Source organism: Urocampus carinirostris, chromosome 7 (assembly GCF_059441175.1).
Source record: "Urocampus carinirostris isolate Australia breed hairy pipefish chromosome 7, RoL_Ucar_1.0, whole genome shotgun sequence".
Classification (NCBI taxonomy): Eukaryota; Metazoa; Chordata; class Actinopteri; order Syngnathiformes; family Syngnathidae; genus Urocampus; species Urocampus carinirostris.
The window spans coordinates 32,199,300-32,207,243 of NC_142355.1; positions in this window are offsets into that span (position 1 = coordinate 32,199,300).

Consider the following 7,944-nt stretch of genomic DNA (forward strand, 5'->3'; position numbering starts at 1 on the left):
TGAATGTGGCTGCTTCAAGTGTTCAGGTGGTCAGTAGCTGCTGTACCCAATTTTGCTGGAGGGAAATAGAGACCCCACAAAAGAAGATGTTTATTGATTTTGTTGGTATTTATTGAGAATGGCCTGACACGAAACCTAGCTTAAGACACTTACTCAGGCCCAAAGTACAACTTTGTACATTTTCACGAAAATCGGTTTAGCCGTTTCGGAGCCTATAAGTCATATACATACACACACACACACGAATCAGGTTTTACAAAGAAGTTTAGATTTAGAAGATTGTCTTGGCTTATAGTGAGGTTAGCCTTATAGTCTGGAATTTAAGGTAGTTACCTGAGCACAGAAAATTATCCTTGCGGAGAAAATAATGTAACACAGTGTAAATTTCCTTTCTTAAAAAATAAATTGGTAGGGGGGTGAATCAACTTGTTAAATTTAAAAGTTGTTTACATAACGTGTGTGTTTACATAGCGACTCGTAGTAGTTTAAACATGTTTTTTTTTTAAATACAAAGGATTGAAATACTAAGCAAAGACACATGTACAACCTCATAAACTCAAATTATAGGTTAAGGAATTTGTAATTGTATTAAACAATTTGATGTTTGGAAGCCATCTTGCAACTACGGAAGCCTGAATGACCACTTTGCATAAATAACTTGTTCCGACTGCTTTTGGCTCCTGACAGCAACTTATCTTCAACAGCCAAGCCCCGCCCGCGTGTGAGGGTCACTGAATCCAGAGATTCGAGCGTCTTCAGCCTTTTCTCCCAGTTTCCTTCTCTAGCCACTCATGTTAGCCTCACAAATAAGAAAATTCCCATTAATTCCCTCCATTTTCCTGACAAATTAATACTTAATAACCAAAATAGAAATAAATAAAGTAAGTAATATGGTAACTCCAAGTAACTATTACTGTAACTTATTTTTTATATACATATTTTACTTCTTTTTTTTTTTTCTTGTATTGTAGACGTACCGGTATTTATTTATTCTTTACTGCTTTGGTACAGTAAGTATCATATAAAATGGTCGCTGTCAAGTTAAAAAAAAAGATGTTCTTCTTGGAATGCTTCAGCTACTTTCAAGAAATCATCACTTTTTGGTCCTGGTGTTTCTTCCTTTAGCCACTCGCGTTATCCACTTGGCTGAAAGCTATGTTGCGCCTCTGGTTGCTATTGTTCTTGTTAGCTGCTCCGTGTAAATACAGCTTGTTTTGTCCTTCAGTGCTACTTGCATTCCAGACCTGATGGATATTTACTAGAACAAATATACTCTTTTATGAGCTCCTTTTTTGTCTTCAGTCAATAAACATTTGTTAGGGTTACTAAAAAAACAGCAATTCTGTTCTATTCTACTTATTTATTTTTTTATACTTTTCGAAGATGATGAAAAGTCCTTAATCATGTATGTTTACAAAAGAAACATATTCGGTCAAAATTGTACCCAAGGCTTTGAAATGAGAATTTGACAAGATATTGATCTGTGCTCTGGCTTCCCTTTTATATGGCTCCCATAGAAATGATGTGTTATCACGCCCCTGGTGTCAAGCTCTACCATTTGTCACGCGGTGAGTGGATTAGAAAATGTTTGACTATCAACACACACTACAGAAACTCATTTATGACACAGCAAATCTCTTTTCCGCTCGGATCTAGTGCAGAAATCCCACTCAAGGTTCGGCCAGGAGATTGGTTTGTTTGCATGGGGTTATACTGCCCCCTATCAATTTTAGTCTGCAAATTCCTCACTGCGGAACAGGACCGGTTCAAGACTTCATGGGCCCTATGTGAAATTAGATTTGGGGGCCCCTTTTATTTGTTAATTTGCATACCTACTAGACTCATTCCATGGTCTACTCCAGGGGTGCGCAACTATTTGAAGTCGGGGGCCGCGTGTGACATGTTGTACTTCGTTTTGAATAGATTAGTTTAATCAAATTGGTTTCCAAACGACCACAATTAGGGCAAAATAATAACTTAAGTCCCTGTTTTAAGCACTTATTTGTTTTTTAGTTTTGAAGTAATACTGCAGATTTTTTTAGTTTTTTTAATAGTATTTCTGAATTCGGATTTTTTTTTATTGAAGTTCTGTAGTTTTTTGTAGAATTAAAGTATCTTTATTTTTGCAGTATTTCTGAAGTAATTTTATGTAGTATTTCCATCGTAGTATTTTTTAGTATTTCTGTAGTACTTTTGTTGTATTTCAAAAGAAGATTTTTTTGTTGTATATCTGGGGTAATTTTGTATTATTACAGTCGTTTTATGATTTTTGTAGTATTACTGTAGTATTTTTTTGTACTATCTCTGTTGTATTTTGTAGTTTTTCCATAATAGAATGTTCGTTGTATATCTGTAGTATTTCTGTAGTATTTTTGGTGTACAGTGTTATCGTAGTTTTATTTTTGTAGAATTGTTTATACTACTTCCATAGGATAATTTGTGTAGTAGCGCTTTAGGTGTAATTTGCAGTATTTCTGTTGTTAACCTCTTGTTGTAGTATTTTTGTAGTAATATTTCTTTAGTAGTTTTGTATATTATAGTACTATGTATTGGATTTTTTCAGTATTTCAGTAGAAGTAGAATGGATATATTTCCAAAGCTGTAATTTAGCAGTATTTTTGTAGAATTTTTGCAGTATTTCCATAGGAGTATTTTATTTATTTATTATATTTATTAGATTGTATTTATTATATGTATTATTTTTTATTATTTTTGTTGTACTACTGCCGTTGTCTTTTTGTGGTATTTTTGGATTAAAAGATTTTGTAGTAGTATTTTGTAAGATAGTATTACTGCTGTAGTAATTTGGTAGTTAGTCTATACATTTTTTTTATTTTCAGAATGAAAGCAAAATAATATACGAGGTCTCTGTTTTTAAGCACTATATTTGATATTTACTTTTGTAGTTATTGTGTAGTATTTTTGTTGTAATTCTTTCGAAGTATTTTTGAGTGGACACTCAAAGTGACAATATGGACAATGTTGGCACCCAAAAAGCTAACCACTCTTTGGGGCCCCTGAGCGGTTGCCGCTTAGCTCACCTATGTCTTGGGCGGGCTCTGCTACGCAACACAGAAGCCAAAATGTGCATGAGTCTGGTTTGTTTTCTTTTATTAGTGTTCAAGATTTTCTATACAGACCTCCAAAGATTAAGAAAACCCAAAGAAGAAATAGTAAGTTGTGATTAGTTTTTGAAAACCCATTCACAGTTTTTAATAAAATATAAATATTCTGTATATAACAATTAATTGTGTATATGTATATATATATATATATATATATATATATATATATATATATATAACACTCAGTAATAATGTTATTTCAACGATTAATGAGTAAACTTTAACACTACCTCAGTGGACTGAAGGTCCTTTTCTACAAGTGTTATATCAACACTGTTTTTTTCCTGTGCAGGGTTGTTCTATTTCTGTTATTGAACGCTTGCAAAGAAGAATTTATAAGGCCAGGGTTGTTCTATTTTTATCATTATTAAACCCTTGCGATAAAGCAGTGATTTTCAAACACTTTGCTGCGACACATTAGTGTGCCGTGATAAATTATCCCATGTCACTTTTTAAAATTTAAAATTTTATAAAACATTTTTGAATCATTTTCTGCAAATATTATGTCATTGTCAAGTGTCTGTGCTGTTAAAACTGGGGGTGTTATAAATTATATTGTAATTAAGCATACTTTTCAGTGTCATTTTATAACATTTTTGGTTAGTGGTGTGCCGCAATTTTTTCCCAATGTAAAAAAACATGACCTGGCTCAAAAAAGGTTGAAAAACACAGCAATAAAGTATGGATGTATTGCCAGGGTTAGAATTACAATTAAAATCGTCTTAAAACACACTTCTATTCTACAGACTATTAATAACCTATATTTTATGTTGACAATATCTATGTATTATTTGTTATTGCAACATTCATTGCCGCCTGGTCATCATGAAAGGGGGATAACCTCATGTGCGGTCCCTTCTCAAGGTTTCTTCATTTTCCTCATTGTGATTTAGGGCGTCACAAATAAACATGACCTGACTTGACTTTATTGTCATTGATGACAACATCGTGAACATTGTTTCCAAAGCAATATAACATGGCACTCTAGGATAAACACATCATAAAGATTTTTTTTTTTTAAAAAGGAAAAATGTTTTGAAAATGTCAGGAAAAAATGGGCAAAATATTTTCAAGTTTCTCGGTTGTACTATTTGCAGGTATTGACTGCATCATTATCACTGTTAGCAAATTATGTTGCTATTGTTACTTTTGGATTGATCTACTTTAAGTAACCAAGGAGATTCTGATAAAAAGGAAGGGCTCACAGGGAAAATTAGAATAGGCCGAATATTGTACATTTTGAGGGTTTCATACAATCCTATCTTGTTCTAATTGTATGCTCCGAATTCTTTGTTGTCTTATCTCCTTATGTTGAGTGTCTATTAAACAATACAATTAACACATATGATAAATGTGATAAGTGTGATACATATACATAATAAGATAAAAATGAAGATTAAAGCATAAAAGGATAGATATGTTTGGGGTAGTGATGCCCTGAGCATGTCATTGTTTTATATAACCTGGAGCAGTGCATCTGTAATGCAAGCAGAGTGGCGCAGCGGAAGCGTGCTGGGCCCATAACCCAGAGATGGATCGAAACCATCCTCTGCTAATTTTGGTTTAATTGATATTTTTAAAATATAGTGCATAATATTAATTGTGGGTCTGTTGTTCATTTAGAATATGTATGGTGTGGGATTCTTAGTGCACGAAAACATCAAGGCCTCTGTATTGGGATGTGGCCCAATCTCAAGGAGGCTCATCAACAGAACAGTCATCCAGGCCTATGCACCAACCTTAGAACACAGTGACAAAGAAACTGAGGACTTTTCAGATTCAGATTCAGATCTACTTTATTGTCATTCTAGTACACGTGTATACAGAACGAAATGTCGATGCATCTGACCCCCACAGTTTCTTTGAATGTACAGATATAAATAAAGTTGTATTGTATTTTGGCTACGTATAGTATTTTACCATAGTGCCGATAGTGCAAGAAGAGTAGCTAACCAGATGTGCAAAATGGGCAGTCAGGTTAACAAGTCAGGTACACAGTAACATTAACACTGTAACAATAACGCTGTAATTACAATAGTGCAGAGAGCAATGTGCAAGGAGTGGCAAGCTATAAAAAACTGCCAGTAGTGCAAAAAGTCAGATTAGCAGCCGTTTAGATTTAAGTTAACTATATGTTAGATTGACCATTTAACAGTCTAATGGCCAGGGGGACTGGACTATTGCAGAGCCTGGTGGTCCTGCACCGCACACTGCAGTACCTCTTCCCAGAGGCTAGCAGAGTGAACAGTCCATGATGGGGGTGAGAGGGGTCCCCGGTAATGTTCTTAGCATGGGATAGGCAGCGCTTCTGGCCAATGTCCTGAATGGAGGGAAGTGTAGTGTAGTCCCGATTATTTTATGCCCAGGTTCAAGATATCATAGACAAAGCACCCAAAATATCATTTTCCTGCAAGACGACCGGAACGCCCAAATTGGTGTGAATGCTCATAGAGAATGGAAGAAAACATGTGGAACAAGCTCTAGCCGACAAACCAATGAAAGAGAAAAACGGCTTTGAGAACTAGCTAGCCACAACAACGTGGTGCTGGTAGACACTCTTGGCAACCACAAGAACTCCAGAAAATGGACACGGCACCATCAGGATGGAATCCACCAAAGTGGGGCTGACTACTACATGATTCCACAATGTTTCAAAAGTGGAATCAAGACAGCTAGCACGTGCACATATCCAGGAGCCGATGTGGGAAGCGATCACGACCTGGTCTTGATGAACTTCCGCGTTTGCCTCCAGAAGGTCAAGAAATCACAGAACCCACAGATCAAGTTTGAGCAGCCAGGTATAAAGCGGCCAACAAGAAAATAAAAAAAGCTTGAGAGAAGCAAAGGAGAAATTGATAGAAGACCAATGCTCGGAGTTAGAAGAGTGCCACAACAATTCAAAGAAAGCCTTTCAGATTGTAAAATACCTCACACAAACAAAACTGGCAAATTTCAGCAGCATTCAGGATGATACTGGAATTAAGCTAACTGAAGAAAGAGAGATCATGAATAGATGGACAGAACACCGCTCCAAATTCTACAACCACCCAAAGCAGGGAGACCCTGAGGTCCTTACGAATTCCCGGGGAAAAGGACGACTTCCATATCCTTAGACAAGTAGAGGCAGCAACTAACTCACTTAAGAACGGAAAGTCTCCAGGAATCAACATCTTCCTATCAGAACTCATATGAAATGCTGTTGAGCAAACTACAGACATATTGACAAAGATTTGCAGAAACATATGGAAAACAGGACGGTAGCCATCTGCATGGACAAAATCGCTAGTACAGTATGCTACCAAAGAAAGGAAACCTTTAACAACGCTCCAACTACAGAACCATCAGTTTCATCAGCCATGCAAGTAAAGTTATGCCAAAGGTCCTATTGAACAGAGTGAAACAACAGGATGAAAACACCCTAGCAAAAGAACAAGTGCAGGTTTCAGGGAGGGAAGGAGCACCACAGAACAGATTTTTAATCCCCACATTCTATGTGAGAAACCTCTATCACGTTTTTGTTCATTTCGAGAAGGCGCTTGACAGAGGATGGCAAGCCACTTTATGGGCCACCATACGGAAGTACAACATGGGCCAGCAACTAGACCATGGAACAACTGTATGCAAATGCCCACAGTGCAGTGATTATTAATGGTATCATTGTACCGTGGTTTAGAACCCCAGTCGGTGTGAGACAAGGCTGCGTTTTCTCTCCAACTGTATTCAACATCTTCCTGGAGAGGATCATGTCCGAGGTTCTGGAGCAACATGAAGGTACAGTCAGTATTGGGGGACACGAGATAACAAACCTTTGTTTTACTGATGATCTTGCCGGATTGGCAGGAGACAAACAGGAACTTAGAGATCTGGTCTATCGCCTGAACAAGGCATCAAATTTAAATACCTCTGTCATATCAGAGTAGGGGTCAGAACCAGAAATCATGGCCAGGATAGTTCAAACCCTAGCCGCACTTGCTAGACTTAAACACATCTGGAGTGACAAGAATATACCAGTGATATCAAAGATCAGACTCATGCAAATACTGGTTACTTTCATCTTCATCTACGCTTGTTAGACATGGACTCTCACAGCCAAACCAGAAAGGAAAATCCAGGCCTTGGTGATGTGATGCTACTGGAAACTTCTAGGCATCAGCCCATGTGTCAAACAAAATGGTGAGCAAAACCATCAGGGGGCACAGTAGACCCTACGAAGAACTATTGTCAATTGTGTGCAGACAGAAACTTCAGTGGTATGGTCATGTCACAAGATAATCATGTCTGACTAAGAACATTCTCCAGGGCACAGTTCCAGGGTCAGGAGGAGAGGAAGACCAAAAATGAACTGGGCCGAAAACATTAAGGAATGGACTGGTGCCAACTTTGCCATGACCCAAGAACAGGCCAGGGACCGCCAACAGTGGAGAAGACTGTCCAGAGTTGTGTCCTAATTGGTGCACCCACGACCCATGCGGTTAAAGGATCTGTGCACCGTGAACCATGAGCGTCTGCTAGAGGCCAAAAAGGCTGCTGGAATGGGTAAGAAGAGCCTTGATATTGCTGCAGTAGTTCGATTCGGCAAATTGTTCAAACCTCATATTGTTATAATATGATATAATGAAATTGTGAATGTGTTTAATTGCTGTTAAAAGTGTCGATAAAAACTCATATTGTTGGGATATGATCAAAAATGTCGGAAAAAATTGTTAAAACGTCATTGTCAGATATAACGAAATTGTGAATATGCTTAAGTGCTGTTAAAATTGTCGAGGAAAATTGTTCAAACAAAAAAAAACCCCCGACTGGGCAGAGAGCAGAAACA